A 10895-nucleotide genomic window follows, 5' to 3' on the forward strand; every position below is an offset into this window, starting at 1 on the left:
CAGCAGTGTTATCAGACAAAATTTGACACCGACCCACATAAGAAGATATTAAGACAGGTGACCAAAAGCTTGGTCAAAGAGATAGGTTTTAAGGAGCATCTTAAAGGAGACAGAGTTTGCGTTTTAAAGCCAAGGAAGTGGCATACAAATTGGCCAGAAATAGCAGCGAACCCAGGGACTGGGAGAAATTTAGAACTCAGCAGAGGAGGACAAAGGGTTTGATTAGGGCAGGGAAAATGGAGTATGAGAAGAAGCTTGCAGGGAACATTAAGACGGATTGCAAAAGTTTCTATAGATATGTAAAGAGAAAAAGGTTAGTAAAGACAAATGTAGGTCCCCTGCAGTCAGAATCAGGGGAAGTCATAACGGGGAACAAAGAAATGGCGGACCAATTGAACAAGTACTTTGGCTCGGTATTCACTAAGGAGGACACTAACAACATTCCGGATATAAGAAGGGTCAGAGGGTCTAGTAAGGAGGAGGAACTGAGGGAAATCCTTATTAGTCGGGAAATTGTGTTGGGGAAATTGATGGGATTGAAGGCCGATAAAACTCCAGGGCCTGATGGACTGCATCCCAGAGTACTTAAGGAGGTGGCCTTGGAAATAATGGTGCATTGACAGTCATTTTCCAACATTCCATTGACTCTGGATCAGTTCCTATCGAGTAGCTAATGTAACCTCACTTTTTAAAAAAGGAGGGAGAGAGAAAACAGGGAATTATAGACCGGTCAGCCTGACATCGGCAGTGGGTAAGATGATGGAATCAATTATTAAGGATGTCATAGCAGCGCATTTGGAAAGAGGTGACATGATAGGTCCAAGTCAGCATGGATTTGTGAAAGGGAAATCATGCTTGACAAATCTTCTGGAATTTTTTGAGAATGTTTCCAGTAGAGTGGACAAGGGAGAACCATTTGATGTGGTATATTTGGACTTTCAGAAGGCTTTCGACATGGTTCCACACAAGAGATTAATGTGCAAAGTTAAAGCACATGGGATTGGGGGTAGTTGGTGACATGGATTGAGAAATGGTTGTCAGACAGGAAGCAAAGAGTAGGAGTAAATGGGTACTTTTCAGAATGGCAGGCGGTGACTAGTGGGATACCGCAAGGTTCTGTGCTGGGGCCCCAGCTGTTTACACTGTCTATTAATGATTTAGACGAGGGGATTAAATGTAGTATCTCCAAATTTGCGGATGACACTAAGTTAGGTGGCAGTGTGAGCTGCGAGGAGGATGCTATGAGGCTGCAGAGCGACTTGGATAGGTTAGGTGAGTGGGCAAATGCATGGCAGATGAAGTATAATGTGGATAAATGTGAGGTTGTCCACTTTGGTGGTAAAAACAGAGAGACAGACTATTATCTGAATGGTGACAGATTAGGAAAAGGGGAGGTGCAACGAGACCTGGGTCTCATGGTACATCAGTCATTGAAGGTTGGCATGCAGGTACAGCAGGCGGTTAAGAAAGCAAATGGCATGTTGGCCTTCATAGCGAGGGGATTTGAGTACAGGGGCAGGGAGGTGTTGCTACAGTTGTACAGGGCATTGGTGAGGCCACACCTGGAGTATTGTGTACAGTTTTGGTCTCCTAACCTGAGGAAGGACATTCTTGTTATTGAGGGAGTGCAGCAAAGGTTCACCAGATTGATTCCCGGGATGGCGGGACTGACCTATCAAGAAAGACTAAATCAACTGGGCTTGTATTCACTGGAGTTCAGAAGAATGAGAGGGGACCTCATAGAAACGTTTAAAATTCTGATGGGTTTAGACAGGTTAGATGCAGGAAGAATGTTCACAATGTTGGGGATGTCCAGAACCAGGGGTCACAGTCTAAGGATAAGGGGTAAGCCATTTAGGACCGAGATGAGGAGAAACTTCTTCACCCAGAGAGTGGTGAACCTGTGGAATTCTCTACCACAGAAAGTTGTTGAGGCCAATTCACTAAATATATTCAAAAAGGAGTTAGATATAGTCCTTAGTACTAAGGGGATCAAGGGGTATGGCGAGAAATCAGGAATGGGGTACTGAAGTTGCATGTTCAGCCATGAACTCATTGAATGGCGGTGCAGGCTCGAAGGGCCGAATGGCCTACTCCTGCACCTATTTTCTATGTTTCTATGTTTTTTTATTCGTTCATGGGTGGGGATGTTGCTGGCAAGACTGACATTTATTGCCCATCCCAAAATGCCCTTGAGAGGATGTTGTTGAGCCACCTTCTTGAACCGCTGCAGTCCTTGTGAAGGTACTCCCACAGTGCTGACTTTGTCGTGGCAGTTTGTTGCAACTAAGTGGCTGCTAGGACATTTCAGAGGGCTGTTAAGAGTCAACCACATTGCTGTGGGTCTGGAGTCACATACAGGCCAGACCGGGTAAGGGCGGCAGATTTCCTTCCCTTAAGAAAATTTGTGAATCTGATGGATTTTTACGACAATCCAATAGTTTCGTGGTCACCATTACGGAGACTAGCGGTTTAAAAAAATTCCAGATTTATTTAATTAATGAATTTAAATTCCCCGACTGTCGTGGTGGAATTTTCATTTTTCACTTCTCCGGATTATTAGACCAGGCCTCTGGATTACTGGTCCAGTAACATAACCACTATGCTACCATACCCCTATGAGAGGGAGGGAATTTCAGAGCTTAGGGCCTGGGCAGTTGAAGGCACGGACATCAATGATGGAGCGAAGAAAATCGAGGATGCGCAAGTCGGCAGAATTGAAGGAGTGCAGAGATCTTGGAGGGTTGGAGGAGGTTATAGAGATGGGGAGGGGCAAGGACATGGAGGGATTTTAAAACAAAGGATAAGAATTTTAAAATCTTTGGGCTGGATTTTCGCTTTGCTGTTTACGGGTCGAGAATGGAGGCAGGGCAGTAAATTTACCGCCTGATTAACGTTTGCGCTTTGTGGAGCAACTTGTGTCATTTGGGCCTTGCGCCAGAGGTGCAGCGCAGAGGGAAGCGTTGTACTACTTTTGCGGAGCAAAAACGGGAACCTCGCCAACTTTAGTGCGGGGCCGGGAGTGCACCGAGAGAGGCCTTGGTGGGGGGAGGGGAAAAAGAAAATTCACAAAAACATTCAAAAAACATTGCCAAAACCCTTACCACACAAATCGCTGCAAAAATATAAAAACTGGAGTTTTTTGTGCAGTTTATCCAACTCGCCGCCGCCGGCAGAGCGGTCAATGCCGGGCGCGTTTCGGGGCTTACGGGCCGGTGATTGGCGGAACTTCTGCCGGTGACGCAACGCGAGCCATTGCACACCCGCCGCAGCTCTCCCCGACGGTGCTTCTAAGGGCCGCCGCAAAAAACGACCCGAGGATTGCGCCCGGACGCAAAACAGCTGGCCGCCCCATTTTTCGCCGCGTCAAAACCCGGAGAAATCCCGGTCGCAAACAACCCGCAAATCCAGCCCCGAAGGTGTTGAGGTCCCACTGCCAATGTAGGTCAGCGAGTACAGGGGTGATGGGTGAACGGACCTCCTATCAGTCCTCTTACTATCTGAAGTGATTCTTGTAGAATGCAGGTGGGAATTCTTATCAGGAGCTTGTAAATTAGCCATTTGTTTTAAAGTGTGAAAGTTAACTGAAACTTTTCTCCTGGTAATAGATTACTTGCTGCTACTGGGAGACAGACGTTTTATTAAAAATAATAATTTCCAATAGCAAAGAGAATATATTTTAATTACATTTGGCAAATGTTGCTTTTTTTTTAAAAAAAAAAGACTTTGGGCCCAAGTTTCCACACGATAAAAAACGGGCGCCCCTCCGAGCTGGGCGCCCGTTTTTCGCGCCTAAAAAAAACCTCACAATTCTGGAGAGCCCTGCAGCTCCTTGTCTGTTTGGCGCGGCGCCCAGGGGGGCGGAACCTACACTCGCGCCGATTTTGTAAGTGGGAGGGGGCGGGTACTATTTAAATTAGTTTTTTTCCTGCCGGCAACGCTGCGCGTGCGCGTTGGAGCGTTTGCATACGCGCAGTGTGAAAAAAACATTGGCACTCGGCCATTTTTGTAGTTCTTTGTAGCTGTTTAATTTTTGAACATTTTTTAAATAAAAGCACATTGCCATTAGCACATCAGCACTTGCAGCCTTCTCACTGTCTCCTCCCCCCCCACCCCCCCGCAGGAAAGAAGGGCACCTCCTCTCCCCTCCCCCCCCCGCGGGAAGAACAGGCGCCTCCTCCCCCCCCACCGCGGGAAGAACGGGTGCCTCCTTCCCACCCCCGCGGGAAGAACGGGCGCCTCCTTTCCCCCACCCCCTCCGCGGGAAAGAAGGGCGCCTCCTCTCCTCTCCCCTCCTCTCCCCTCCCCCCCCCGCGGGAAGAACAGGCGCCTCCTCCCCCCCGCGGGAAGAACGGGCGCCTCCTTTCCCCCCCCCCCCTCCGCAGGAAAGAAGGGCGCCTCCTCTCCCCTCCCCCCCCCGCGGGAAGAACAGGCGCCTCCTCCCCCCCGCGGGAAGAACAGGCGCCTCCTTTCCCCCCACAGGAAAGAAGGGCGCCTCCTCTCCCCTCCCCTCCCCGCGGGAAGAACAGGCGCCTCCTCCCCCCCGCGGGAAGAACAGGCGCCTCCTCCCCCCCGCGGGAAGAACAGGCGCCTCCTCCCCCCCCGCGGGAAGAACAGGCGCCTCCTCCCCCCCGCGGGAAGAACAGGCGCCTCCTCCCCCCCGCGGGAAGAACAGGCGCCTCCTCCCCCCCCGCGGGAAGAACAGGCGCCTCCTCCCCCCCCGCGGGAAGAACAGGCGCCTCCTCCCCCCCGCGGGAAGAACAGGCGCCTCCTTTCCCCCCACAGGAAAGAAGGGCGCCTCCTCTCCCCTCCCCTCCCCGCGGGAAGAACAGGCGCCTCCTCCCCCCCGCGGGAAGAACAGGCGCCTCCTCCCCCCCGCGGGAAGAACAGGCGCCTCCTCCCCCCCGCGGGAAGAACAGGCGCCTCCTCCCCCCCGCGGGAAGAACAGGCGCCTCCTCCCCCCCGCGGGAAGAACAGGCGCCTCCTCCCCCCCGCGGGAAGAACAGGCGCCTCCTCCCCCCCGCGGGAAGAACAGGCGCCTCCTTTCCCCCCACAGGAAAGAAGGGCGCCTCCTCTCCCCTCCCCTCCCCGCGGGAAGAACAGGCGCCTCCTCCCCCCCGCGGGAAGAACAGGCGCCTCCTCCCCCCCGCGGGAAGAACGGGCGCCTCCTTTCCCCCCACCCCCCCGCAGGAAAGAAGGGCGCCTCCTCTCCCCTCCCCCCCCCGCAGGAAGAACAGGCGCCTCCTCCCCCCCGCGGGAAGAACAGGCGCCTCCTTTCCCCCCACCCCCCCGCAGGAAAGAAGGGCGCCTCCTCTCCCCTCCCGCGGGAAGAACGGGCGCCTCCTCCCACCCCCCCCGCGGGAAGAACGGGTGCCTCAAGATGACTGCAGCATTCTCCGTGCCTTCATACAGGTAGGAAGATGGTTTATTTCATCTTTTCTTTGCTTATAAATGTTTATTCAGGTTGGATTTATTTGTATAATATTTGTAGAAGTATAAATAAGGATCTATTGTAGAATTTAATGACTTCCCTTCCCCCCCCCCCCCCACCTTGTTCTGGACGCCTAATTTGTAACCTGCGCCTGATTTTTTAATGTGTCGAACAGGTTTTTTCAGTTCTACAAAAATCTTCACTGGCTCCATTCTATTTTAGTTTGGAGTACATTTTCACTGTGGAAACTTTCAAATCAGGTGTAATTGGCTGGACACGCCCCCTTTTGAAGAAAAAATTCTGTTCCAAAGTAGAACTGTTCTACCTGACTAGAACTGCAGAAAAAAAATGTGGAGAATTGCGATTTCTAAGATAGTCCGTTCTCCACCAGTTGCTCCGAAAAATCAGGCGCAAATCATGTGGAAACTTGGGCCCTTTATGGCTGATCTTCGACCTCAACTCCACTTTCCCGCCCGATCTCTATATCCCTTGATTCCCCTAGAGTCCAAAAACCTATCAATCCCAGCCTTGGATTATACCCAACGAATAAGCATCCACAGCCCTTTGGGGCAGATAATTCCAAAGACATTCCAATGGCACTAAACAGTAAGAAAACTCCCCTTTCCTTTTACTCCAGTGGAATAGTGTGATTGCTATATCTCCAACCTCAATGATGGGGCAGCCCAGAACACAAGTGCAAAAAACAAAGCCAAAGCGTTTCCAACCATCTTCAGCCAGAAGTACCGATTGCATGTTCCATATCGGCCTCCTCCTGAGGTCCCCACCATCACAGAAGCCAGTATTAAGCCAATTCGATTCGCTCCACGTGACATCAATGGCTGAGCGCACTGGATACAGCAATGGCTCTGGGCCCCGACAACATCCTGCTTAAGACATGTGCTCCAGAACTAGCCGCGCCTCCAGTCAAGCTGTTCCAGTACAGCGACAACACTGGCATCCACCCAACAATGTGGAAAATTGCCCAGATATGTCCTGCCCAAACATGGACAAAAGAGCTGAATTCCAGGAGGTGAGGTGAGAGTGACTGCCCTCAGCATCAAGGCAGCATTTGACCGAGTGTGGCATCAAGGAGCCCAAGCAAAAAAAATCTCCAAAAACACTCAACGAGCTCATATAAGAACATAAGAATTAGGAACAGGAGTAGGCCATCTAGCCCCTCGAGCCTGCTCCACCATTCAACAAGATCATGGCTGATCTGGCCGTGGACTCAGCTCCACTTACCGGCCCTCTCCCCGTAACCCTTAATTCCCTTATTGGTTAAAAATCTATCTATCTTTGACTTGAAAACATTCAATGAGCTAGCCTCAACTGCTTCCTTGGGCAGAGAATTCCACAGATACACAACCCTCTGGGAGAAGAAATTCCTTCTCAACTCGGTTTTAAATTGTCTCCCCCGTATTTTGAGGCTATGCCCCCTAGTTCTAGTCTCCCCTACCAGTGGAAACAACCTCTCTGCCTCTATCTTGTCTATCCCTTTCATGATTTTAAATGTTTCTATAAGATCAACCCTCATCCTTCTGAACTCCAAGGAGTAGAGACCCAGTCTACTCAATCTATCATCATAAGGTAACCCCCTCATTTCTGTAATCAGCCTAGTGAATCGTCTCTGTGCCCCTTCCAAAGCTAGTATATCCTTCCTTAAGTAAGGTGACCAAAACTGCACACAGTACTCCAGGTGCGGCCTTACCAATACCTTATACAGTTGCAGCAACACCTCCCTGCTTCTGTACTCCATCCCTCTCGCAATGAAGGCCAACATTCCATTTGCCTTCCTGATTACCTGCTGCACCTGCAAACTAACCTTTTGGGATTCATGCACAAGGATCCAAAAAGAGTTTCATGCACAAGGACCCCCAGGTCCGTCTGCACCACAGCATGTTGTAATTTCTCCCCATTCAAATAATATTCCCTTTTACTGTTTTTTTTCCCAAGGTGGATGACCTCACACTTTCCGACATTGTATTCCATCTGCCAAACCTTCGCCCATTCGCTTAACCTATCCAAATCTCCTTGCAGCCTCTCTGAGTCCTCTACACAACCCGCTTTCCCACTAATCTCAGTGTCATCTGCAAATTTTATTGCACTACACTCTTCTAGGTCATCTATGTATATTGTAAACAGTTGTGGTCCCAGCACTGATCCCTGTGGCACACCACTAACCACTGATTTCCAACCGGAAAAGGACCCATTTATCCCGACTCTCTGCTTTCTGTTCGCCAGCCAATTCTCGATCCATGCTAATACATTTCCTCTGACTCCGCGTACCTGTCTTCTGCAGTAACCTTTTGTGTGGCACCTTATCAAATGCCTTTTGGAAATCTAAATACACCACATCCATCGGTACACCTCTATCCACCTTGTTCGTTATATCCTCAAAAAATTCCAGTAAGTTAGTTAAACATGATTTCCCCTTCATGAATCCATGCTGCGTCTGCTTGATTGCACTATTCCTATCTAGATGTCCCGCTATTTCTTCCTTAATGATAGTTTCAAGCATTTTCCCCACTAGAGATGTTAAACTAACCGGCCTGTAGTTACCTGCCTTTTGCCTGCCCCCTTTTTTTAAACAGAGGCGTTACATTAGCTGCTTTCCAATCCGCTGGTACCTCCCCAGAGTCCAGAGAATTTTGGGAGATTATAACGAATGCATCTGCTATAACTTCTGCCATCTCTTTTAATACCCTGGGATGCATTTCATCAGGACCAGGGGACTTGTCTACCTTCAGTCCCATTAGCCTGTCCAGCACTACCTCCCTAGTGATAGTGATTGTCTCAAGGTCCTCCCTTCCCACATTCCTGTGGCCTGCAAATTTTGGCATGGTTTTTGTGTCTTCCACTGTGAAGACGGAAGCAAAATAATTGTTTAAGGTCTCAACTATTTCCACATTTCCCATTATTAAATCCCCCTTTTCATCTTCTAAGGGACCAACATTTACTTTAGTCACTCTTTTCCGTTTTATATATCTGTAAAAGCTTTTAGTATCTGTTTTTATGTTTTGCGCAAGTTTACCTTCGTAATCTATCTTCCCTTTCTTTATTGCTTTTTTAGTCATTCTTTGCTGTTGCTTAAAATTTTCCCAATCCTCTAGTTTCCCACTAACCTTGGCCACCTTATACGCATTGGTCTTTGATTTGATACTTTCCTTTATTTCCTTGGTTATCCACGGCTGGTTATCCCTTCTCTTGCCGCCTTTCTTTTTCACTGGAATATATTTTTGTTGCGCACTATGAAAGAGCTCCTTAAAAGTCCTCCACTGTTCCTCAATTGTGCCACTGTTTAGTCCTTGTTTCCAGTCTACTTTAGCCAACTCTGCCCTCATCCCACTGTAGTCCCCTTTGTTTAAGCATAGTACGCTCATTTCTGACACAACTTCCTCATCCTCAATCTGTATTACAAATTCAACCATACTGTGATCAGTCATTCCGAGAGGATCTTCTACTCGGAGATCGTTTATTTTTCCTGTCTCATTACACAGGACCAGATCTAAGATGGCTTGCTCCCTTGTAGGTTCTGTTGCATACTGTTCTAAGAAACAATCCCGTATGCATTCTATGAATTCCTCCTCCAGGCTACCCCGTGCGATTTGATTTGACCAATCGATATGTAGGTTAAAATCCCCCATGACTACTGCCATTCCTTTTTCACATGCCTCCATTATTCCCTTGATTATTGCCCGCCCCACCGTGAAGTTATTATTTGGGGGCCTATAAACTACGCCGATCAGTGACTTTTCCCCCTTACTATCTCTAATCTCCACCCACAATGATTCAACATTTTGTTCATTGGAGCCAATATCATCCCTCACAACTGCCCTGATATCATCTTTTATTAACAGAGCTACCCCACCTCCTTTCCCTTCTTGTCTATCTTTCTGAATCGTCAGATACCCCTGTATGTTTAATTCCCAGTCTTGGCCACCCTGCAACCACGTTTCTGTAATAGCCACCAAATCATACCCATTTGTAATGATTTGTGCCGTCAACTCATTTACTTTATTTCGAATGCTGCGTGCATTTAGGTAGAGTGTTTTCTTCCTAGTTTTTAAACCATGATTTTTAGTTTTGACCCCTCCTGCAGCCCCTTTATATTCAGTGGCCGTTTTTGTTTCTTGCCTTTGGTTTCTCTGCCCTCCACTTTTACTCATCTCTTTTCTGTCTTTTGTTTTTGTCTCCTTTTTGTTTCCCTCTGTCTCCCTGTATTAGTTCCCATCCCCCTGCCATATTAGTTTAACTCCTCCCCAACAGCACTAGCAAACACTCCCCCTAGGACATTGGTTCCGGTCCTGCCCAAGTGCAGACCGTCCGGTTTGTACTGGTTCCACCTCCCCTAGAACCTGTTCCAATGCCCCACGAATTTGACTCCCTCCCTGCTGCACCACTGCTCAAGCCACGTATTCATCTGTGCTATCCTGCAATTCCTACTCTGACTAGCACGTGGGACTGGTAGCAATCCTGAGATTACTACTTTTGAGGTCCTACTTTTTAATTTAGCTCCTAGCTCCTTAAATTCGTCTCGTAGGACCTCATCCCTTTTTTTACCTATGTCGTTGGTACCAATGTGCACCACGACAACTGGCTGTTCTCCCTCCCTTTTCAGAATGTCCTGCACCCGCTCGGAGACATCCTTGACCCTTGCACCAGGGAGGCAACATACCATCCTGGAGTCTCGGTTGCGGCCGCAGAAACGCCTATCTATTCCCCTTACAATTGAATCCCCTATCACTATCACTCTCCCACTCTTTTTCCTGCCCTCCTGTGCAACAGAGCCAGCCACGGTGCCATGAACTTGGCTGCTGCTGCCCTCCCCTGATGAGTCATCTCCCTGAACAGCACTCAAAGCAGTGTATCTGTTTTGCAGGTGGGTGACCACATGGGACCCCTGCACTACCTTCTTTGTACTACTCTTCCTGCTGGTCTTCCATTCCCTATCTGGCTGTGGATCCTTCTCATGCGGTAAGACCAACTCACTACACGTGCCACTTATGTCATTCTCAGCATCGTGGATGCTCCAGTGTGAATCCACCCTCAGCTCCAATTCCGCAACGCGGTCCGTCAGGAGATGGAGGCGGATACATTTCTCACACATGTAGTCGTCAGGGACACCGGAAGTGTCCCTGAGTTCCCACATGGTACAGGAGGAACATAACACATGACCAAGCTCTCCTGCCATGCCTTAACCCTTAGATACCCTTAAATTGGTAACAACAATGTTACAGTTTACTTACTGATATAAAAAATAAAAAGAAAAGCTACTCACTAATCACCAGCCAATCACTTACCCCCTTGGCTGTGACGTCACCTTTTGATTCCTTTCTACTTTTTTGCCTTCTCTCCCCGCTGTAGCTGCACCGGTACGCCTTTTATAGGCCGCTCCGACGCTGCTCCCGCCTCTCGCCAACTGCCGCTGCCTGTGGAACAGCTCGACACCATCCAGGACAAAGCA

This window comes from Pristiophorus japonicus, chromosome 2 (genome assembly GCF_044704955.1).
Source record: "Pristiophorus japonicus isolate sPriJap1 chromosome 2, sPriJap1.hap1, whole genome shotgun sequence".
NCBI classification, from domain to species: Eukaryota; Metazoa; Chordata; class Chondrichthyes; family Pristiophoridae; genus Pristiophorus; species Pristiophorus japonicus.